This window comes from Myotis nattereri (genome assembly GCF_964212035.1).
Source record: "Myotis nattereri genome assembly, chromosome: 18".
Taxonomy (NCBI): domain Eukaryota; kingdom Metazoa; phylum Chordata; class Mammalia; order Chiroptera; family Vespertilionidae; genus Myotis; species Myotis nattereri.
The window spans coordinates 6,716,678-6,742,719 of record NC_138093.1 but is presented as its reverse complement, the minus strand read 5'-3'; the positions used below and the strand labels follow the sequence as shown (position 1 = coordinate 6,742,719).

Here is a 26,042-nt window from a genome sequence, read left to right as displayed (position 1 = left end):
GGCAGTGGCAGGAGCTTCTCCCTGGGGGAGTGGGCATAAACCATCAGTCGAACAACCCCCAAGGGCTCCCAGACTGCGAGAGGACACAGGCTGGGCTGAGGGGATCCACCCCCCCCCCCCCGGAGTGCACACCGGGCCTCTAGTTACCTACATTCTAATACCAGTTTCTTAATTCTTTCAAGTTCAAAATGAAGCCTGTTTCAATAGGTTTTTTTTGCTCACAGTGGTGGAATTATTTTATTTTACTTTTAATTGATTTTTACACAGGAGGAGGAGGAGGAGGAGGAGGGGGAGGAGGAGGAGGAGGAGACAGCGATATCAATGTGAGAGGGAAACATCGATTAGCTGCCTCCTGCACACCACCCACCAGGGATCGAACCACAGTGTGTGTCCTGACAGAGAATCAAACCAGTAACGTTTTGAGCATGGTTTAACACCCAAACATACTGAGCTACTCTGGCCAGGGCTTCAGAGGGTTATTTTGAGTAAATGAGTTAGTACCTTGAAAACACCCTTACAAATGTGCCTAGCATGGAATAAGAGCTCTATCTTTATTATTATTACCCTCTTAATCTAAGTTATTCTTTGCCCAGTGCCTCTATTCCATGTATACTGTGTTCCCCCCAAATCAGCATGTATAATCATCATCCATGAATGAGTCTTAAAAACCTCTCTTCATTGCTAGAGAAAATACCATTATGTAATTGATGCCACTAGTACAAATTCCAAAATCCTCGGTATTAAACAACAATCTTTTTACCAACCATAGCTCCTTTTATCAAGTTCAGTCACTTTTCCTCAAGTCCTACTCAGAAGATAAAGTTGTCCCTCCTCACATTTATCGTCAACTCTCCTACCTGGCCTCTACAATTCTGTCATGCAAGCTAGAAACATACAAGACATACTCCACTCTATTCCCATATACAATTAACAGCCAAGCTAGTTCTGTGAATTTTATCTCCCAAATGTTTCTTTAAATTGTTTACCTTTTTCATCCTTATTACCACTGTGATAATTAAGGCCTGCATCATCTCTTAGAAAAATCCTTCCATAGCAAAGAGATTAAGGAGAATCAAGAAAATGCAAATATCAGAAGCTGAGGAAGATATAATATTGTGATTGCTTTTCAGCCTCCAATCCTGTATCCCTCAAATCCATCCTCCAATGATCTATTTAACACACAGCTCTATTGTGGTTCCCCTGCCTAAAATCTTTAAATAGGATATACCACCCTCTCCCTATAAGTTCTTACCTTTTTAGGTTAATAGACTAGCCCCTCTTCCCACCAACCAGGGATGTACTCTAGAAAGCACAAGAATTTCTTGAAATGCTATACAAAAAAAAAAAAAAGAACTATTTTTCTTAAGCATAAGTACAATTTTATGGAGGGGGAGAAAGCCAAATATGTGGTGCAAAATTTTCAAATTCTCAATGGGATCTATGACCCCCCAAAAGGTTCACTATTCTAGAGGATAAGGCCCAAACTCATTACCAGGCCTGTGAAATTTTCCATGATCTGGCCCTGATCCATGTCCGCCTCACCAGCTGTCCCTCTGTGGGCAGATACCAAGAGCTGGTGTGAAGCGGACATCTGTTATTTTCGCATGTCTAGTATCTATTCCTCCTCCTTTTAGAACAGCATCCCGGCTCTCTATTGGAAAATAACCCTTGTCTCCCTCACTGCAGTTTTGGTGGAAATGTCAATCAAGGTGGGGAGACATCTCACCCAATCTCCAGCCAGGCCAATCAGGTGGAATTTCCTAAACCGAATCATGAGCAGAACGATGTGAAGGTAGAAATCCTTAAAGCTGATTCATTCTGACTGTGGTACACTGCTGTTCCCGCTACCTAGGTCCCAACCCCTGCAGACTCCCCTGGTTCTCCTCAGACTTCCTGAAGCTTGCAAGCTCATTTCTGCTCAACCATTTTAACCATTTGTTCATCCATTTATTAGAAAAACATTTATTAACTATATGATGGTTAGCTGCATATGTCAACTTGGCTAGGCTATAATACCCAGATATTCAAACACTCACTAATCTGGGTGTTGCTGTGAAAGTTCTATATAAATAACACCTATGTGGTAACATCTGCAATCAGGTGACATTAAGGAGATATCAATAATGTTAAGGAGGCCTCATCCAATCAGCTGAAAGACCTTAAGGGAAACACTAAGGATTCACTGAAGATTTTGTCCGCAAGGCTGCCAGAGTTCCCAGCTGGTCTGCCCTACTGATTTTGGACTTGGTAGCCCCTATAACAGTGATGGCGAACCTTCTGAGCTCGGCGTGTCAGCATTTTGAAAAACCCTAACTTAACTCTGGTGCCGTGTCACATATAGAAATTTTTTGATATTTGCAACCATAGTAAAACAAAAACTTATATTTTTGATATTTATTTTATATATTTAAATGCCATTTAACAAAGAAAAATCAACCAAAAAAATGAGTTCGCCTGTCACCTCTAACACGTGTGTCATAGGTTCGCCATCACTGCCCTATAATCACATATTCCAGTTCCTGGAACTAAGTCTCTCTCTCTCAACCACACACAAAATGTGTATGTATATGTATTGTGTGTGTGTGTGTGTGTGTGTGTGCATGTGCATGTATCCTCCTGGCCTGTTTCTCTGGAGAACCCTAACACAAACACCTACTACAGTGGTGCTGAGAATAAGACAAAATCTGTTTCTGTTGCTTGCACCCAAAAAAATCTTACGTACAATTATATACTGTATGTCACTGTTTGAGGAGGACAGAGTCCCCAACGAGTTCAGTGTCACACAATATGCTAATAGTTTAAGATCAATCTGGGAGTAGAATTTTTAAAGTTCTAAACCTGAATATTTTAGATCAGCGGTCATCAACCAGTGATCTGTGAGGTCCAAAAAGTTGGCGACCGCTGTTCTAGACTCCTTCAAAGTATGGGGGAATTGAGAAATGAAGGCATGCTTAAGAAAGGGTGCCTACAATTGTTGTGCAGGTCCCTTTACTCTACTTCAGGGATTAGTAAACTATGACCAGCAGACCAAATCTGATCCACTGCCTATTTTTGTGTGGCCTGTAAACTAAGAGTGGCTTGTACTTACTTTTTTCTTTTTAAAAAATATTTTTATTGATTTTTTACAGAGAGGAAGAGAGAGGGATAGAGAGTTAGAAACATCGACGAGAGAGAAACATCAGCTGCCTCCTGTACACCCCCTAATGGGGATGTGCCCGCAACCAAGGTACATGCCCTTGACTGGAATCGAACCTGGGACCCTTCAGTCCGCAGGCCAACGCTCTACCCACTGAGCCAAACCAGTCAGGGCAGCTTGTACTTTCATAAATGCTTTTTAATCAAAAGAAAAGGAGTACTTCATGACACATAAAAATTATGTGAAATTCAAATTTAAGTGGACACAGCCATGCTCATTTGTTTATATATGTGGTCTATGGCTGCTTTTGCCCTTTAACAGCAGAATTGAGTACTGCAACAGAGACTGTATGACCCTAAAAACCTACAGTATTTATCATCTGGCCCTTCCAGAAAAGTGTTTGCTGACCCCTGCTTTAACTCATTGGAGAAAGCATGAAAAGGGTGGGATATGTTAGAAAAGAGGGTAGAACATTTGTATTATTCATTAAGTATTTGCCATGTACAAAATACCGCTTTGAGCACTGTACATCTATTAAAATTTTTAATCTTCGCAACATACCTATTAGGTGAAGACTATCATCCCCATTTTGTAGGTGAAGCAGAGAGGCCAACACAAACTTGCCCACGGTCAACATAAATTACAGAACCAGGACTACAACCCAGGCAGGCAGTTTGGCTCTAGCATCTGTGTGGTTAACCACAACACCACACTGCTGTATCACTCATCTTGTCTATTGAATCTGTCCTGCATTAATGATGTTGATTCTCCTTAGAACTGAAGTATGACACTCTATAGATGAACCCACACTAGAATAAATGATGTCTGTGGCATGCACTCCTTAGAGAACTGGAAGGATTACAAAGACCTGTGCCTATCTTCTTTCTTGAAGGCGGAAAGCTGAGGAATCCAACCTCCTTGGATTCAATCATTGCCTTTCCTCAAACCATACTGGAACTCAGAAGCTCAGGCAAGCTTCTAGATGCAGGCTAAGATAAAGCATGTACTCTTCCCACGTGTCTTGCCTCATCACCATCAATTAAATAAAATCTCTAACTGTGGAGCCAGGATATGGATATTTCTCAAATCTTCTTTTGTAGAGCTCAGCCCAGACTGAGACCCACCACTTTTCCCCATTCAAGGAAAAGAATGGTGGTTAAAAAAAAACACAGGTGATGAGAAGAGCAAGGGTAGAGATGGAGGAACTTGAAAAACCTTGTCTGTGAAAATGGAGCTTTTATTCGGTGCCCCAGCACGCTAGTAAAGAACACTTCTAGTCTTCATGTATCACCTCTTTATCTGACAACTTAAAGGAAAAAAAGCAGGTATGAAAACAAAACTAAATATTTCTGTATATGCATGTATTCTTAGATAGGAAATTCCTATAAGGACACAAACTTAAAACTACTATATTTTCTTCTTTGTACTTTTTACTTGATCTGTATTTCTTTATAATGTATTATTTAAAAATAATGAGTTTATTTTTAAAAGTGGGAATAAAATGATGTTTAAGGATTACTTTAATTATACTTTGAAAGGAAAATTACTAAATAGCTAGTAAAAATTACTTGATGCTTTCCTGAAAAGCAGTTTACTTTTTGTTGGGACACAAAACATAAAATCCGCCACTTCTATGTGCAGTGGAAATGTGTACTATAAACAAACCTACTAAAGAAACTTTTCCACCAGATGCCTGTACTGAAAGTCTTACTGGGTACTAATTTATCACAATACGTTGTGTGAGGGGAAAATATTTTTAAAAAGGAGAAATAGTAAAATGGAAACATTTATAAACACCAATGCCTATCACACATTCTAACTTTTATAATCAATAATAAACTCACATAACATTTAGTTAAAATCAAATATCCTCCTGTGTACTATTCATTTAAATGAATTTGAAGTTTCTGATATGGCTTCAGGCTTCAGAAAACCAAGAATTAGGCAATGGGGGTGGTAAGGCAGTATCTAAGCAATCAGACATGCTTGGCCAAAGGTTTAAAGTCATAAGGAGCTAGTGCTGAAGCGTGGGCTGTCATGCTTGCTGCTGTCATCCTGAGTAAAAGAACCAGTTTCACAAGATGGTCAAGTTAAATTCTGCACCAAAGAATAAAATCTCTAACCTGGTTAAACGGCAAGCCTCAATAGACAAAATCACATGTGAGATGCCAATTTTTTAAAACATACCATGCAAAAAACTACCACTATCATGTGGGAAAACACTTGTTTATCCACTTTGCTAGATGAAGAACCATGCCCCAAAGCAAGGGAAACCTCTGTAAGGAGTATAATAAACTAGCTGTGATGCCAACTCAACTCTAAGAGGCTACTCTCAAGAAACAGTCCTGTCTGAATTTCCCAGGTACTGAATATCATTTGTTATCTATATATATAAAAGCCTAAGTGACCGTTAATGACCAAACGACTGGAAAGACCAGCCGGTAGCTATGACCCAGACCTTGCTGCTGGGGCCCTGACAGCCCCAAATCTGGTTCACCTGCACCTGGACCCAGACAAGAGGGAAGAGGAAGCCCGATTCCTTGTGGAACTGGCCATTAGTTAGCTTGCTGCTGGGGCCAACCTCCTGCAGTCCCTCCCACCCGGCCAGCCGGCACCCCTGATCACCCAATGGGGGGGGGGGGAGTGGAGGGGCCAGCCAGCCAACCTCCTGCACTCCCTCCCCCTGGCCGGCTGGCCAACTACCTACGGTCCCTCTCCCCCGGCAGGCCCCCCCACCCATCGGCCCAGATCGCTGGCCAGGCCAAGGGACCCCACCCATGCACGAATTCGTACATCAGGCCTCTAGTATTTATTATAATTAATGATAAACTGATTCTTCGAGAACATTAAGGCCATTTGAAAGTCTCATTCAAGCATGTGTCTAAAATAACAAGGTTAGCTCATGATAGAATCAGCTGCCTCAAAAAATTAGTGTTTTTCTAAACTGAAAAACCTTTCTACTTTGATAAAGCATAATTTTTTTCAATGTTCAATGGTTTTCCATAAAGAAATCTGCTTGAATTCTGCAAATACTAATCAGATTGCGTCTGTAAAAGTCAGGTGCTGATTCACAGAAGTGCTTCTTAATATAGTATTCTGATATTTTTGAGCTTTATGAGACTGTAAGCCTCAGAGAAATGCCTGTATAATTCTGAAGACAATATGTAAAGGAACGCTGTAAAAATTAGCAGGAACGTATAAGATATCTAAAATAAGGACATTACCAGAAATGCAAAAAGAGATAATATATCTCCTCCTAAGAGGAATAAAAGTTAGAGAGCAGAGAGAGTATATGCCTACGGTACTTCAATCAATAAACCCAACATTAAAAGGCATCTCTGACAGAAATGTGTAGTTTCAGATATTCCCAGAAAGCTCCCAGCTCAAAAGCTTGCTTGTTCACTTTGCAAGTCAGGTGCTTTTAGCGTTCTGAATCACTGCCAGGCAACAAAAGGTCTCAAGCCTAAACATGAAAATCCTCAAAAATCTGTATTATTCCAATCTAGTTAAAATACATGTACTTGTCTTTAAACAAACAAACAAACAAACACCCCAAACTAGCCAAACTTAAAACTGTAACTTGTAATCTGAAAAAAATACAGGCACATCTGCTTTCTTAATGTAACATTTCCTATATCCAGATATAATAGTCAAACAAAGAAATAAAAAAGAAGAAAAAGCCTAAAATAAGCCTCAAGCATATAAAGTGCTTCCAATTGTTAAATAACCCAGTAATTCTGCCACAAATGGAAATTTATGGTACAGAAAAACACATGCAAACAAAAATGTATGTTAAAAACAAAAAGCCTAGGGAAAAAAAGGTCTTTCACTAGAAGAATGAATAAATTACTGTACATCATACAGCAGAATATTGCTAAAAATAGTAAGGTAGAATTATATATAGTGATTTGAAAAGATGACCAAAATACCTTAAGCAAAAAAGCAATCTGCCATAGTTAAAGGTCAATCTATTATTCTTTAATAAATATTCACATTAACAGTGGAAGTCCTTAGGAAAAGGGACTTTCATTTTCTAAGTTATACATACCCAAAATCTTAAAATTCAAATATAATGATATTCACAGCACAGCTTTTATAGTAAAAAATTAAAAACTATAGGGAATCATTTAAATAAATGATGGCAAATTCACTTAATGGAATACTATGCATTGATATTATTTATCCATTAGATATGACACTATTAAAATATATTTTTCATGAAAAACCCACAATATATTTCTACAAGGGAGCATAAGATATTATGCATCTGATCTCTTTTTTAAAAATAAAAAATATATGCATTGAAAAATCACTGGGAAAGATGTACACGAAAATGTTAACAAACTGGGAGTGACTTTTCTTTTAGCTTATTGAATACATTCTCAACAGGGGCAATATTGCCTCCACGTGGGTGAAAACTGGCTCTTGGAGGGTAAAAAACAAAACAAAACAAAAATTCCTTAACTCTTTTAGTGTATAAAACACAGTTTAATATACAATAAAGGAATATACAGTACAACTGTGGTATGAAAATTTCGTAAGGGGGACAGTTAAGAAAAAAATACTTTAAAAGGCTGGGGGGGAGGAGCAAGTGATGATAACAAATAAGTTGAAAAACACTGCATCAGAATCATTGGGGCAAAAAAGCAATGTGCCATAGTTAAAGGTCAATCTATTATTCTTTAATAAATATTCACATTAACAGTGGAAGTCCTTAGGAAAAGGGACTTTCATTTTCTAAGTTATACATACCCAAAATCTTAAAATTCAAATATAATGATATTCACAGCACAGCTTTTATAGTAAAAAAGGGGGTGGGGGGGGTCACCTGGAGAAGTAAACTACAGATTCCTGGCCCTACTGCAGACCTAATATAATCAGTATTTCCATGGATGGGGCTAGTGGCTTTTATCAAAGGAAGCATATTTATATCACTCCATGTAAAAATTTCATGAAATCCAGATAGATTTTAATTTGGTTTAAGAAATTTTTTAAATTATATATTAACGTGAAAAATATAAAATAACCCAAGTGCCCAGAAATCTAGGAATCCTTGCTAAACTCCCCCCTTTCCTTTATGGAACTTGAAGATTCAAATTTCTTCACAAACCAATCAAACACACCCCATTATTCATTATCTGTACTGGGCATAAGGCAATGTGAAGAATATACAAGAAATAAGCAATATTTATAAATTATGCCACTAAACTCACTGCAATTAAATCTGTAAAAACCAGCATTAAAAACTGGCTTTCTCAAGGCACCATTATTCACACAGAAACACAGGTTTTAATCCCATGATGAAAATTAAACAAGTTAGGGAACCAAAGTCACTATTGGGTAATAACTGGGATGCTCAATTCTCTAGTTCACATACTTATTTGGCATGTCAGTCTTGAATTATGCAAAACTGTCCCTACACCAAATTAAAAATCTCCCATGTTAAATATTGAGTCTAAAACATTAAACCACAAATGCCAAGATTTACTGTATACATAAGTAATAAAACTAAGTGCATAGCTAACAGTCCCACTTAACTAAAGGAGAAAACACAGGGTTAGTCAAAACAGTGAATGGATGTAAAGCATAGACTCTTTCTCCAGTCCCTAGAGATCTTCTACTCTCAATTTCTTAAAGGCATCAATGCCAACTTGTTGGTTGTAATAATAATAATAATAATAATAATATTTGAGTGCTTTTTGTGTGTCAGGCATACTTATTTAGTCCTCAAACATATATAAGAAATGGGTACTGTTCTTTTTCCATTTTACAGCTGAGGAAAAAACCACAGAGAAATAGAGGTGAAGTAACAACTGATAGATACTATATGCAAACTTCCACGGAGTGTTTTGCTTGCTGACCACAAATACATTCTTATGGCCAAATATTCAAAGTGATACTTGGCATATTACTCATGTAAATAAGTTTATATCCTATAATTAAATAATTATCCATAAAACAGTATATAAATTAATCTGAGGCAAACCTGAGTTAGAAGAATCAAACAAAAGTCTGTCTTCCTATCAATGGTAAAATACTTTTCCCAAGCTCATTCCCTACACCCAGAAAATGGCAACCTAATTTTGCTTGTTTATAAGTACAGATTTTATCATTACAAAATTCCATCTCAGGAATACACTGTTTATTAATTCATTTGTAAAGCCGTTATGTCCTAAGAATCTTCATCTTAAAAGCTTTACTAAATTTAATTTCATATTCTATAATAAATTCATTTTAGACCTTTCATTTTCTAATTATAAGATATATGAATAATGTATAAAGTTCAGAAAAGACGTTTAAGGAGGAAAATAAATCACCTGTAATCCCAATTCAAGATAACTTTGGTCCTTTTGGTATTTCCTTTCAGCCTATATTCTACATATGAATAAACATTTTGTAAAAATAAGAACTGCAATCATACTATGAAAACACTGATAATCAGCTTTTTCTCCCATAACAATAGAGAAGTTTTTAAAAAATAGTGCAGACAAATGCAATTACATGACTGATTTTCTACAAAGCACTTTGGACCAAAAAATAGTTTGTTATACTGTGAAAATTAACCACAAGATGGAAACGTGATGGCGGGCCCTTCATCTAAAGAATTCACTCTCTTTTGGAAGTATTTGAATGTTTTAAAAAATAATTTAAAAATTTTGCTAATTAAGTAGGAATTTTCTTTGCACTACTAAAAAATTTCACAATTCCATCTTCAGCATGTCAACACACAGAAGACATTAAACACATGGCTATGGAAGTGTTACAGTTGCAAAAGATCAAAACGGTGACAATTCACCCACAAGCTGAGCCCAGCACACTCGAGCCTAAGCAGAGCCAGCTAAGAGCACCACAAGTGATGATTCTTTATTTCCAGTGTCAAAGGCCTATTTGCTTACATACACAGCAAGCAGATGGCCCTGAGTGTGTCACAATCTCAAACTTGTTCTGTATGACAGAAGCCCAAGTCTAAAGCATAATGGGAATAATAGAATAACTACATCATCTGTAACCCTCCTGCTCAAGGTTTCAACTGCAGATTTTGGTTGATCCTTGAATTATAATGCAATCATATTCCAATGTAAAAATTATGACATTTGAATATAAGAAGTTACTAAAATTTATTTAAAATTCAAAGGGATGTTTTACAATGGAGTTTGTTCAAAGTGTGCTATTCAATATTCAAAAGGCACACTTTTTTTCAAGAAGTATACTATTTGACCAATTTTGAGTCACTTAAGTTCCAGACCTATAACATAGATGTAAAAGAAATACCATCAAAATAACTTAATATTGGAAAATATAAACAAACAACTAAATATGGGTTTGAGACATAAGATTCAACTTCCAAACTCACTTGCACATGGTTTTTAAGTTAATCTGATTTTTTTTTTTTAAATTTCAGATAAGGAGGGAGAAAGTGAGCCTCCTGAACGCCCCTAATGGGGATCAAGCCCGGAACTTGGGCATGTGTCCTGACCGGGAAATGAACTGGTATCTCCTGGTTGATAAGTCAACATTCAACCACCAAACCACACCAGCCAGGCTAATCTGATATTCTTAAATAATTACACTTATAAAAGTTCTACCACATTGATACTGGTAGTTTATATGCAGAATCTTCTGAAGCATGATAATCTCATACCAGGGGGTTATGTATGTCATTACTAAACTGATTATAGAGGGTGGGGCAAAAATAGGTTACAGCTGTATGTGAAACAGAGTTTATTCTTATTTTCCATATGAAAAACTGTAAACCTACTTTTGCCCCACCCTGTATGATTAGAATGGAGAGCAGAAGGGTATGACAAAAGAGCAGTCTAAATGCTATCATATAGAAATCTAACAAAACACACACAAACAAAAAACAAAAAGAGCATTTTGAGGATATCAAGAACCAAAATATCATATAAAGTTATGTTGTTTTTTTTGTTTTTTTTTTAAAGGATTAATTTTAATTTAAATGCCAGTCACCATGTGAAGTTTTTGTTTGTTTGTTTGTTTTTAATATATTTTATTGATTTTTTACTGAGAGGAAGGAAGAGGGATAGAGAGTTAGAAACATCACTGAGAGAGAAACATCGATCAGCTGCCTCTTGCACACCCCCTACTGGGGATGTGCCTGCAACCAAGGTACATGCCCTTGACTGGAATCGAACCTGGGACCCTTCAGTCCGCAGGCCGACGCTCTATCCACTGAGCCAAACCGGTTAGGGCGTAAAGTTATGTTTTATAAACATGTCATATTATAGCCTTAGTCTCACATCTATAAACAAATTCTAAAATATGTCTTTACAAAAACAGCCCTCTTCGTTCTAAGTTTATTGTAATTTCTACTCAAACCAACATGACAGATCCCTACTTCATGAGTGTCATGATTTTTGAGAGTCATCAAATCATCTCTGAAGGTCCCTATAAGCCACCATATTAACCTACAGGGTTCTTTCTACCCATTCAACATTAATTTATCTCCTCAGAGCTCTCACACTTCACCAATTTCATTTCTTTTTGTAAAAATAAATTTACTTCCCACAGTCTAGCATAGCAACTTCCACCTGCAAATCCTGTAAACCCTTCCTTTTGCAGCCTTCCACTAAAATAGTTTCTTTCAATGTCTCGATTATCTGCATCTACTTTCATCCCTGGTACCCATTACTGTTCCATATTCATTTAAAAGAATTCTAATCTTAAATTTATTAAGATATTGAATCATTAAAGAATTAGAAACTGTATAAATATGCAGTTTAGAGACTCACATTACTAGTCTGTCCAGGTATTAACATCAGTTGAAAATAATACTTATCACATTATGTATTTTAACCCTATTAAATTATCAGATCATATTTCTGAACAAACCACACTTTGTTGTACTAACAGAAAACAGAAACACATGCCCCCACACAACTGAAATAGAGATTAGATGGTCAACTAATGTTGGCTACATAATTATTTCGACTACTGCTATATAATTTTATTTCCGACAACTACAGTAAACTTTAAAAAATTAAGAGATACAAACAAAACCAAAAGATGACATCCTGAATGTGAAAAGAAGGGTCTAATGCAGATATAACATTACAGACTGATAATATTACATACTACTTAGTTAAAATCTAAGTGAAAGTGATGCTTTCCATGTCTCTGGTCTTTATTTCCCTCTTCAGGATTTTTACTGTGTGATTTATTTTAAGTAACTTAAACCACATGAGAGAAGAGGAACTTTTGTACAGAGAAAAAGAAAGGTGAATTCAATTGTTTGTGAAAAATGTTCTAGACTCATCTGAAAGAAAAATGTTGTTCTGCACTGAAGAAAAAATTATTGAGTTAAAAGCTGTCTTCTATCATTCACCTACTGATCCATTCATTCACTAAAATTCATATTCGTTCATTCATATTTGTAATGAACATTAATTCATATTCATTCATTCACACTTGCAATGCAGGCAAAATACAAATATTTATTGATCATCTATTTTATGCTTTTCTATGGCAGTCCCTGCTTCTGGTAGTTTACTATCAGCATTATTCCCTATAGAAATTTTAGTTTGTTAATTTTCATAGATTATATAATTACTTTGAGTTTCATCATCTGTAAAAAATGGACAATATCTATTTCAAAGATTTGCTGTGCAGATTAAATGAGATGTAAGGGCTTTACCTTCAAGAAAAGGCCCTATGCTCTTTTATTTCAATTTTTTGAGACTAGAATAGAAAGTCTATTCATGTTTCACACACTTCATATGTCAACTCACGTAAAAAATAATTTTTTAAAAAATTTCTGCTTTATTGAGGTATAATTAACATATAAAATTGTGAATTTTCTTATAATAGTGTATCATGAGCCACTCAATCTTATTCATAACTTATTTTTCCTGCCAAAATGCAAGCAGACTTCTAAGAATGTAAGACATACATATTGGGAAGGCCACAAATGCCAGCATAGTGACAGTGCCAAAATGGCCCAAAATAGGGAAGCTCCTACTCTCAGCTATGGTTGGGGAGGAGGAGGGAAGGGTAAGAGTAATCAGCCCTAGGGGAGTGGCTGTAGTTCTGATTTCTGTTGACAAACAGAAATATCTTCGAACCAATTTGAAATAGACTCAACTAAGATGTTATAGTTTGAGACATTAAATCACTCTTTTGACTATCTGGAGTCCTTTTAGTAAATGAAGTATCACTCAGTTGACCAAATCTGGGCTTTTGAAGTTTCATTAGAAAAACACAGTATTTATAAAAAGTAACACACACTATCCCCAATATTATCTATAATAATAAAAGCATAATATGCTAATTAGACCGGATGTCCTTCTGGACAACCTTCTTGACGAAGCTGGGGCCGTGAGGGAAGCCCAGATCCCGGGTGCCAGAGGGAAGCCAGTGCCGGCAGCCGGGGTGAAGGAAGGCCTGCCTACTCTTGCACAAATTTTGTGCATCGGGCCTCTAGTGTGCTATATTTGCTTATTACAGTCAAGTGCTGCTTTATGATGGGGATAGGTGCTGAGAAATGGGTCATTAGGAGATTTTGTCATTGTGCAAACATCATAGAGTGCACACAGGGTGCACTTATAAAACCTAGATGGCATAGCCTCCGACCCACATAGGCTCTAAGGCTACACACCTGTACAGTAGGTAACTGTAACACAATGGTAAATATTTGTATAGTGAAACACAGAAAGGATAGAGTACAAATACGATATAAACGATGGAAAATGGTGCACTTATATAGGGCACTTATCATGAATGGAACTTGGGTGAGTCAGTCAGTGAGTGGTGAGTGACTGTGAAGGCCGAGGACATTACTGCGCGTAACTGTAGACTTTTTTTTTTTTTTAATAAAGTGCATGTTTGCTACACAAAATTTTAAAATTACACGAGATTAAATCAAATGCAAGGCAGAATGATGCAATCAAGAAACGAAGTGAACACGTGAAATGAGAGGCTGCTGCCAGCATAACCTGGCATGTTGTTTTACATCAAACTTTATAAGTAGAGAGAGTATAATTGTTTTATAAAAAAACAATTAATAGTACAGTAAATACATAAACCAGCAACCGTTCATCATGATCACGTATTCTGTACTGTACATAACTGTATGTGCAGCAGGCTTGTTCACACCAGCATCACCACAAACAGGTGAGTAATGAATGCATTGAGATATGGCTGTCACTAGGCGGAGGAATTTTTCAGTTCCATTACAATTTGATGGCACCATCATTGTAGATGTGGTCCATCTCTACAGAAATGGTGCATGACCATAATTTAAAAATATTTTCAAATACACTTTTAAAGGAAAGAGATTTGAATAAAAATTAACAGGACTTTATTTCTGAGTTTAGAAAATATTTGAAAACTAAAAGAAACATTTAGAAAGGTATAACAAATCAATGCTTTAAAATATGCAAACATCTTGAAAGTATCACAAACCAATGGGGTTGCTTCTTTTCTCAACTTGTAATATTAAAGAAGACAGTGAGCAGATAATTCACAGCTGCAGAGAGTTTACTTATGAGTCAAAAAGAAATATTAATATCAATCTTTAGGCTAATTTGCTTACGTATTATTCAGCCAAGTGGAAAGTACAATTAACATAGAGCTAGAGCCAGGTACCAGAATGACTAAGAATGGCATGAGCAAACTAATTTGTTTGTAATTAATAAATTAAGGGGAAAGGAGAGAACTCCATTCTAAGTTGCTTACCAAACTAGAAGTCTGTACTTTACTTTTCACTTCTGCTCACACAACTGATGTTTCTAAAGTCTAGTCACATTCACCAATGCTGGGACAAGCACACACTGAAGAACTGCACTGTACACTGACACATTTTAAGATAGCTCCAGAAGTACCAATGTCTAAATGTGAAGGTTCCCTGTTAACTAAGAACTCAAAATGCTAAATAAGTAAAATTTCTAAAGTTACAAATTTGTCAAAGGAATAGCATAAACATGCTTCTCATTAATGAAATAACAGGAATTTTTACCTTTCAATTTTTAAAACTAGGTAGCAACAACCAAAGTGTATTGAGTCCTATCTTCTCTCACACGTTGTCTACCTCCATGGAGCCTGTATCTTAGACTCAAATTCTCTTTTGAATTTGAATTCCAAACTGGGTACACTTAAAGAGCCAGATTTTCACAACAGTGACTCCCAACAACTCCCCTCAAAACCTTCCTTAGTTTCCTTTAAACTCTCAGATCCTGCCTTACCTGTATTATTACCAGCCTCCATGTGTCCAGTCTGTTTCTTCCGCAATTAATTCTGAACTCTGTAGCTAGATTCATCTTCCAAAAGATGTCATTTTCCCCCTATCAAAACTTCTTGCACTCCTGAATAAAGTCTATACTTCTCAATCTAGCATTCAATGAGTTCTTAAGCCTAGCCCTAATCAATCTTTATGGCCTTAATGCCACATTTACTAATTATATAGGCTTAGGCTTCTGTCAAATCAATCTCCTGTTCTCCAACTTGTCCTGAACTTTCTATCCTGGCTCATGCCATTCCTACCAGAAAGAATGTCTACTACCACCCTGGCTGGGTAGCTCAGTTGGTCAGCACATTGTCCCAGTGTGTCAAGGTTGTGGGTTGCATCCCATCAGGTCACATACAAGAATCAAGCAATAAATGCATAAATGAGTGGAACAACAAATCGATGTTTCTCTCTCTCTCTCTCTCCCTCAAAAAAATAAATAAAAATAAATCAATAAAAAATACAAATAAAAAGAATATCTACTACCGCTCCCCTCCAGCTGCCATTGCTCAAGGCCATTTTGCATCTCTCAAGGCCATTTTGCACTGTCATGTAGGCAAGGCCACACAAATGACATCTCTTGCCCCACCCACCAAAACTGGCAAAACAAAACACAAAAAATAAATTTAACAATAGCTAGTTTTTAGCTATTGCCGACTACATGCCAAGCAGTCTTACACAATATTTCTAATCCCCTCAACAATCCTATGAAGTAATTATTATTCCCCTTTTAAAGATGAGAAAGCCAAATTTCATAAATATCAAATCATACATATTTAGCAAGTTACCTTAAGTTACATACACAGTAAATTGCCTCAAATCATGGACTTAGTAAGTGGCAAAGCAAGGATTTGAACCTAGGTTGCCTAACTCCAGAGCCACTGCTCTAAACACTAAGTATTTATTTTTTGTTCTGAACCATGTGACTAACCCATCCATATAGCTGAAATAATTTTTTTACATAAGTTTTACTACATGCTATAAGCTTTCTCAGGTTTGTCATTTTAGTAAAGGGAGAACTTTAAAATGCCATTTTTTCCCAATAAAAAACAATGCTCAAATTGTAACCTCAAGGAGTATCTTTTTATGGAACACTAGAGGCCTGGTGCACGAATTTGTGCACCAGTGGGGTCCCTCAGCCTGGCCTGCGGGATTGGGCCGAAACCGGCTCTCTGACATTCCCTGAGAGGTCCCAGATTGCGAGAGGGTGCAGGCCAGGCCAAGGGACCCCACTGTTGTACAATCGGGGCCAGGGAGGGACGTGGGAGGCTGGCCAACTGCAAAGGGACCGTGGGAGGGCTCCAGAGCATGTCCAGCCTGTCTCGCTCAGTCCTGATTGGCCGGACCCCAGCAGCAAGCTAAACTATTGGTTGGAGCATCTGCCCCCTGGTGGTCAGTGCATGTCATAGCGAGTGGTTGAGTGGCCTTAGCATTCATTAGCATATTACACTTTGATTGGTTGAATGGACAACCGAACACTTAGCATACTAGGCTTTTATTATATAGAATTTTTACCTAAAATATTTTCAAAGAAATTCATTCCAACCAACTTTTTCAAAGATGACTACAAATTACCAATCATACACTATGATGGTTTTACAGATTATTAATAATCTGAGGATTTGTGGTTCCCACCCAAGAATTGTAAAAGATATCTATCAAATTGGCAAAGATTGTAAAAACTGACCTACTCAATGCCATTGAAGGTGAAGTGAGACACACTCTTATACACAGGGTAACCACCCTCTGATCCAGTTATCCCACTTCTGAGAACCTATCCTAAAGAAAGAAAGAAAAACACAAAGGTGCAATCAAAGACAAATGTACAAAATGTCTGCCCCAGTATTATTTAAAACTAGAGATCCGGTGCACGGATTCGTGCACACTCAAAGGAAATTAATTAGAAGGTGACCAGTGGGGTGGGACAGGTGGGACATACCCTGGAGCCAACCTCCCATGGTCCCTCCCCAGCCAGCTGCACCTAGGGAGACACTGGGGCTCGGAGGGCGTCTGTGGAGTGAGCGGTGGGGTACCTTGGCCTGGCCTGCGGGGATCGGGCCAAAACTGGCAATCCGACATCCCCCAAGGGGCCCCAGAGTGCAAGAGGGCACTCTGCAAAATTGCTGTCGCTCGACAGCTCCTGTGTTGAGTCTGCTCCTGGTGGTTAGTGCGCATCATATCTACTGGTTGGAGGGTCAAACGGTCACTTAGGCTTTTATATAGATAGATAGATAGATAGATAGATAGATAGATAGATAGATAGATGATAGATAGATAGTAATACTATAAAGAAATGACCTAAAAATCCCACACTAGGTTGAACACCAATATTCTGTTCAGAGAAAAAAGTAGGAGCAAAACAGCCTATATAAAAGCATTAATTCCGATTTTTAAGAAAAAAAATATGTACATGCAAGAAAAAACTAGAAAAATGTACTAAGTGTATTAAAATGTTACTATTAAGATGTTAGTAGTAATTATCTCTAGGTGATAGGTTTATAGGTGATTTTCAATTACTTCTTTCATTTATGTTCTTTTCAAAATTTACCACAATGGAACATAAATTACTTTAAACAGGAAAACAATGTTTAAGCAGTTATAGCCACTGAAAATGAACCTAACAAGAACATATTACTTGGAACAGAAACTACATTTCCTAGTGTAAAGAAATCAGCAAACTTATTTTGTTTCCAGCTTCTATTACATTCACGTTTACCTTCAGATAGTGTAAAGAATGTTATCCATGACTCAGTAGCATTCATGGAATTACACAGGTTCACTAAAAGTCAGCCAATACTCCAACAGAAAGCATCACAGTTAAGTGAACTGTTTTACTGTATGCCTATTGAGAACTAGAGTCCTGGTGCATGAATTCATGCACCAGTGGGGTCCCTCGGCCTGGCCTGCGGGATTGGGCTGAAACTAGCTCTCCAACATCCCCCGAAAGGTCCTGGATTGCGAGAAGGTGCAGGCCCGGCTGAGGGACCCCACCGGTGCACGATCAGGGCTGGGGAGGGATGCAGGATGTTGGCCAGCCTGGGAGGGACTGTGGGAGAGCTCCAGGGCATGTCCAGCTCATCTCGCTCAGTCTCGATTGGCCGGACCCCAGCAGCAAGCTAACCTACTGGTCAAAGTGTCTGCCCCCTGGTGGTCAGTGCATGTCATAGCGAGAGGTTGAGCATATCGTTAGCATATTATGCTTTGATTGGTTGAACGGCTGACTGGACACTTAGCATATTAGGCTTTCATTATATAGGATAATAAACATCCAGTTAATCCTAACTCAAAACATGCAAAATGGAAAAATCAGAAAAACTATTCTCATTTTGTAAATTAACTAAACATACTGTTGTTGCCTTATAAGTACATCACAGGTCTGAAGGGAGGAGGAACTTGAAAATAAAGCTGGCAAACTACCAACATTCACTAAAAATGCACAGTGATGCATTTGTCTATATGCACATTTCTGTCCTAGTGGATAGTTAACTTCAGCCACAGGGTAACTTTAATCAGTGTAGAAAAAATATTAAGCTGGACTGCAAAAAAACCCACACAAAAATACACTCACATTAAACAAAATTAAATTTGCGAGCTGAAAATGAAAAAACAAAAACAAAAAAACACACAAAACTTCCCACAATGTGACATATATGCAGAAAAGCAATTTGAAAAATAAAAGTCTTGGACAGAAGTAAAATAGGCAGTAGAAAGCAAATAATTTTTATTTCACTATGTTTTAAACAAATTGGAAACTGGTTTGCTCTAATACTAAAAAGCTGTTAAAAAAATAAGACCACAGAAATAGCTGTTAAGTAGCTAAGAGATCATTTAAAATAGTTTACTTAGAAAATGAATATACGCCCTGGCCAGTGTGGCTCAGTTAGTAGGAACATCATACAATCCACCAAAAGGTCTTGGGTTCCATCTACAGTCAGGGTACATACCTCTCCCCCACTTTCCCTCTCTCTAAAAAAACAATGAAAATGTCCTTGGGTGAGAACTTAAAAAAAAAGAAATGGCCTGACTAGTATGGACCAGTTGGTTGGGTGTCATCCCTGCACCAGGAGGATGCCAGTTCAATTCCTGATCAGGGCACATGTCTGGTTGTGGGCTCGATCCCTGGTAGGGGGCATGCAGGGGGCAGCCAATCAATGTTGTGCTCTCACATCAATGTTTTTCTCTCTCTCCCCCTCTCCTTTCCTCTCTCTCTAGGAATCAGTAAACCATTCTATAAATAAATAAATAAGTAAAACAAAGAATAATATTATCCAGAGAAAAGGGGCATGGGGGGGGGGTAGAAGGGGGGTTAGAGATCAACCAAAGGACTTGTATGCATGCATCTTAGCATAACCAATGGACACGGACAATGGGGTGGTGGGGGATTGCCCTCAGGGGTGGGAATGGATTGGGGGGGGGGAATCAATGGGGAAAAAGGAGACATATGTAATACTTTAAACAATAAAAAAGAAAATGAACATGATTCTATTTTAATTCTAAAATAAAAATACAAAATTTATTTATAGAACATGTCAGGTTCTGACAACAAAATTACTAAATTCCTTAAATAGAAACTACAGTCCTCACATTTCAGTTTCCATCAAAGAGGCTAACATCAAACATCGTTCAATGACTAAATCTAAAATCTACTAATGAGATTATGCAACATTTTCATCAGCATATGATGGAATTTAAAAGGTATTTCAAAAAGCATCAGTGATTTGGGCTAGATACTGAAAAGTACATAAAATCCAAGATAGTGTTACAATTCCAACTGCTAAAATAATTAAGTTATGGTTGCTTGCTTAATGTTTTATATAATACTTGTCTAGAACAGAATGATTCTATTTGTAAATGAATTTAAAAATATCACTGAAAATACAGTGAATGAATTTACTCTCTGGATTACACATCTGACAAATCTGAAATGTTCAATCTGCAATAAGAGAGAATTTCCTACTATTGCTAACTTAGAATCTCAAAACTGCATTTGGGATTTGTCCAAAGAAACAGTTGTAGCCAGTTATTTGTGCCTTTCTTACAACCAGAACAAGTGAATACAACATTATATTGCAAGCAAACATGAATGTTATAGATATATGTACTTAAAGAGTTTAACATAAAGTGCTTCAAGTTTTAATTAATCCAACAGTGTCTTTATCAGTTATAATGTGTAGTTTAGTATATTCCTATTCTGAAACATGGCTTAATTTAAATATATCTTAAAACCTAACACGGTACTCTTTGTAATACTTTAAGCAATAAAAAAAAAAACCTAACACGGGATTACATATTTAATTCCAAATTTGGTTAACTTTACCATTCCACACTTTGAACCACTCTCTATCAATGTGAACTAATTAGACTAGAGATAGGAAACTATATCAGGGAAAACTGGATATGCAAAGAATTATTTTCCCCAGGTTTATCTATTCTAAATTTATACAGCCTAAATAAATAAATCATTAGTAAAACAAAGCCATTAACTTTTCTAATGATTGAAGTTAATTTCATAGAACATAATATTCAATCCTCCACATATATATCACAGACTTCAGAAAATTATATAAAGTGTTTCTTTTAGAGCACTTATAAAAGTACACTATTTCGTGCTTCAACTTTATCTTAATCATCACATACAATTTCCTTTTTTTATTGGCACATGCATGTACCTTCTACCTCAAAAGGCCTATTTTCAAGCAGAAATGAGAGTATGGCATAGTTCTCTATTGAACTGCTTTGTTGATCTGAGTATCATGATAGGCTAAGCTTATACTAGTAGCTTCACTACTCATCTGGATCATTTAACTTGGAAACAAACTGCCTTCTTAACCAGTCACCTCAAAACTGTGTAAAGGGGGACTGGACAGAGAACACGTGAATCATTCAGTGCAAACCCATAACCACCATTACAAAAATTCAAAATGTAAATGGACCAGTATTATCTCTGTGAACAGAGTGAAAAAGCACATAACATCTACCCCAAATTTCATGCATAAAAAAGGGGGGAAAAATGGATGCTTCATCTATCTCAGTAGGAGAGGGAGAGATAGAAACATCAATGACGAGACAGAAACATCATTGGCTGGCTGGCTCCTGCATGGCCAACCCTGGGGATTGAGCCTGCAATCCAGGCATGTGTCCTGACTGGGAATTGAGTGGTGACCTCCTGGTTCATAGATTGACACAACAGAGCCACACCGGCCGGATTGTATTCATAATTTTAAACTCACCACTCCATTGATATATAAATGCTTCATATGAGATATTTTTACTGAACTTCTAAAATGAGAATTTTATAACTGGGAGCTTCAGGAGTTATCTGAGGCTAAATGAACATTTGCTGGGTCCCTAGCATGTACAGACACAGTGCTAGGTGCTTGTAGGTAACTCTATTAGTTCAACCCACTCTCCCAGGTCATGGCAAATCAAGCCATCTGGATTTCAGAACTAGAAATGCTGAGCAATGCCCTCACTGTGGTATGATTTCTATCAAAACAGACCGGTAACACCCTCCTTTAAAAACTAAATAAAATTTCAAAGCTGCTATGCTGATCTTATTTAATAGAAACAATAGTTTCTGTGTTTTGAATAACTATAAAGAATTACAACAATTTAAAAATTCAACTGTGAGAGTCCTCAACTAAGTACTAGTTGCATAATTTATTGCAAAGAAGAAAACAGGGCTGCCACAGTTGTAAAATTCTAAAGATACACAGAACAGAAATCAAACTGCAGATACCATTGAAAAAATCCCTTTGTAAGAAAAAAAAATTATCACTGAAAAATTAAATGCTTGCTTGGAATGCCAATTGTACATAAAAGGTCATCAACTGCTCTCTGAACCAGTCACCCAAAACTGTGTAAAGGGGACAGAACAAAGTTCATGAGTATGAATGAACACTGGCAACGTCTGAAGTTATTTAACTATCAGATTAAAAATTAAGACGGAATGTAAAGTTCCCTGAGGGCAGAGACCCTGTCTAATTCATCTCTCTATCTCCAATCATTAGCTAATAATAAATGAACTCTAAATGAGCTATTGGAAAATTAAACCTAACAATCTAAAATTGTTTTTAAAATATTAAATAATAATACTCAATGCAGGTGACATTGCCATGAAACTTAAGATCAACAACAGTGGCTATCACTTTAACTAGTACAACCTACTCTTTGAAGGAATTCACAGATACAACACCAAGAACACAAGTATAGTCACATACTTTGATTCTGTAGTCCTTCTTCTGGAAATCAATCCCAAGGAAATATTTCAAAAGAAAGTAAAAGTTGCATACACAAGTGTTCGTTTTGTTATTTTAACAGGGGAAAAGGAAACTACCTGTATACCCAACAGCAGATAGATGGACTAACTTGCAACCACTGAAAAAAATTTAAAAAGATTAACCTCCTAATCTGTCTTCCTGCTTCTATGATCCCCCTTCCAGCCAAGCTGGTTTCCACACAGCAGCCAGAATGATTCTCACAAACTTAAGTCAGAATAGGTTTCTCTTCAACTCCAAACCCTCCAATGGTTTCCCATCTCATTCACAGTAAACTTGAAAATTCTTGCCTAGTCTACAAGGCCTTATGGGGGGCCCCCCAGCTACTTCTCTAACCTCAAGTTCAACTCTCACTTTCCCTCTTGTTTACTGGCCTCCTAGTTTTTCTAAAAAAGGCAAAGTACACTGAGGGGTCTTTGCACTTGCAGTTCTCTCTGCTTGTAACCTTCTTCCCCAAAAGCACACACCCTCACTTGCGTCAGGTTTCGGGGCCTATCCTTCCCTGACCCTGTTTCTCTATCCCTCACCTTCTTTACCCTTCTGCACAGCTCTTAAAACCTGGCATACTCTTTATGTATGTGGTGATGGCCCCTCTCCTGATTAGAATACACACTCTATGACAGTAAGGATTTTGTTTTATTACAACAGACCTTCAAAAAGCACTCGTTGAATTAACATTGAATGCTGATACAATAATTATTAACCTCATGAAATACCATGCATATTAACAAGCTTGGAAGAGAACAGGAAAACTGAATCGTTTGATTTATGAACATTCTCAAGTGCTGTTCGTATTGCTCAGAAGTTTATACAATAAAAATCGTAAGTCCACCATGTTTATGATTTTGAGCTTCCGACTGCAGCAATCTTATTTCCTTGGAAGTCATCAGTAACTGTTACTGACCTGGTAACAGTTATTAAAATGAGAACTTTGCCCCATAAAACTGCAGTAACAATCACTCTTAAGTCTTGTTCCCAAAGACACAAAGTTTAATCTGTAAGTGTAAATACTGTCATTCTTAAGGGCACACAGAAAATAAAGGCTTTTGAACAACTTTAATATGGAGCTGAATACTACTCAGTTCCATCATAATAATAAACTTTTGAGACAAGTTTCCATGGTTGGCTTTAGAAGGTCCTTGAAGCTGAATACAAAATTTTCTGCATAAATGCCTATTACTATTTTTCTACAGTGCCTATATACTTCATTATATTCTCAAAGGTATCAGTGGCCTAGAAAAGGTCAGGAATTACTGTTTTATATCTGGGAAGTGAAATGCAATATTCAAATGTAAGCTACTTCTCAAAAGAACAGAAGATATGTAATACCTAAGCACATGTTTGTAATCACTCAATTCATTCAAGAAATACCGAGTGACTACATACGCCACGCACCGTAGGATCCTCAAAAAGGTCCATCTACTAGTAATCATAGTTTGCAGTACATAATTCAAAATACAGAAGAAACAAGATTCACTGAAACACCAGAATTAAAAAAAAAAAAATTTTTCAACCAACGCAAACATAATTTCAAAACAGTGTTACAGAAAACCATAATAAAGACACAAAAAAGAGCTCGGGACCTGATCTAGTAGTGCTCTTTATGTCAAAATGTGGCAGATTATCAATTACATCAAAAGAAAAGAAAAACTACACAGACGCATGCCCACCCCCACACGCTGACAGGAAACCAAAAGAAAGTTTCCAAATCCTGTTTCCAGCAGCATCCCTTCCGAGGCTGCCCTTCAGCGACTGCGAAGGTAGGAGCTCCGGTGAGCACGGGGAGCTGCTACCCGACTCGGGCTGTGATTAAAAACAGAAGGCGCCTCCTCCCACGCCCGGGAAGCAGAACGCGGCGGCCACCTGTAAGGACGTGGCCCATTAACCTCCTGCCCTCTTACTCTTCTTTCATTCCTTATGCCCTCCTCCCTCCAAAGCAATGACAATATGTCCCTCCCCGAAAGAAGCACCTAACTGCTCACGGTGGTTGGCTCCAAGGAGTCAAAAGGCCCCCTAAACTCTGGTTCTTCGCCCGATGAGACCCCCCCCCCTTTTTTTTTTTTAGGCACAAGTGTCTTCCCGCAGACCTTTTCCCCATAGCAGTCAATTACACAATTCGGCTTAAGACACTGTCCCTTAACTTCCTGAGTTGAGGGGGCAAACGACACCCCTACCAGCCCCAGTTGGAAGGAAGACGAGAATCAGGCGGACCTCGTCCCTAACAACATCCAGGGAAGCCGAGACAGACCCCCGGAAAGCAGCGCCGACAGGGCGGACACGCGGCATGCTGCGGAGGACACCGGGGAAGGAGGGCGGGAAAGGGGCCGGGAGGCGGAGAGGGATGAAGAGATGTCAGCCCGGCGCACGGGGGGGATAAAGGGAGCGGGGACCCTGGACCCGGGGCCACGCTGCCGCCTCCCCGCACCTCCTAGCGCAGGAGGGAGGACAGAGAATCCCCTCCACCCGCCACCCTTCTCCGCGTGCCCCCCAAAGGGAGAGCTGACCCGAGTCTGGGGACAGGCAAGCGGAAAAGAGAGGCGACGTCCCATCTCCTACATCGCCCAGGCGGCGCGGGGCGAGGGCACCGGCCGGGGAGATGGCGAGGGAAACGGGCTAGTGCCATGACACCTCCGGGAGTTGCAGGGTGGGGGACACAATGTCCTCTTTCTCTCCCACACCCGGCCCGGCCCCTCCCGTCCGTCTCCCGCAGGCCCAGCCACAGTCGACCGGCTCCGTCCGCGGGCGTGGTTGGCTCCGGCGGCGGCGGCGGCGGCCGGGCCTCCGCGAGCCCCGGCCCCTCCCGCCGGCCAGGCCCCCGGGCCGCCGCCCCGGACACCGAGGGAGCGCGGAGAAGGAAGGGGGAGCCGGGGGACTGACCGGCGACAGGAGTCGCCTCAACCCCGGCCCGGCCGCCCCGCGCCCCCCGCTCCCTCCGGGGTGGCTCCGGCTCCCCGCCCCTCACTCACCCCCCCAGTCCAGCGCCTCCTCCACCTCCTCCTCCTCCTCCTCCCTCCTCTCTGCCGTGGCTCCGGCTCCGGCTCTGCGCGGCGACGGCGGCGGCGGCGGCCTCGAGAGCGGCGGCGGCGGCGCCTCCAGAACGCGCACGCACGCAGCACGCAGCCCCGCCCCCTGGTCACGCCCCGCCCCTCCGAGTCCGCGTCGGCGAGGTTTTGGCCCCGCCCTCCCCGCCGCTTTCCGGACTCCGCTTAAAGGGGCCGCGCAGGAAGGGGTGGGGAGAGCAAAGGACGGTGGGGGAGGTGGGGGCTGTCGTGGCTTAGCAGAGGATGGGATGTGGGGTTGCGGCCGGCCGGAACTGAACTGAGGAAGGGTCCAGAGACTCAGGAGTAGAACCTTGGAGGAAATGCAGTCGTTCAACAAGTACTAATTG

General features: G+C 39.1%; 1 protein-coding gene across 5 annotated transcripts in view; it reads right to left on the bottom strand.

The window, feature by feature from the left end:
• Positions 1-25,785, bottom strand: part of RAP1A (RAP1A, member of RAS oncogene family) — a 59,547-nt gene extending 33,762 nt beyond the window's left edge. For 2 of the 5 annotated variants that reach the window (XM_081112327.1, XM_081112331.1), the window contains exon 1: positions 25,621-25,783. The gene's annotated coding sequence lies outside the window, so the exon portion shown is untranslated. Of the gene's footprint in view, positions 1-17,064; positions 17,157-25,158; positions 25,393-25,620 lie in introns of those variants that run through there. The other 3 variants (XM_081112329.1, XM_081112328.1, XM_081112330.1) reach the window with 3 other exon arrangements.
• Between the last annotated feature and the right edge of the window lie 257 nt (positions 25,786-26,042).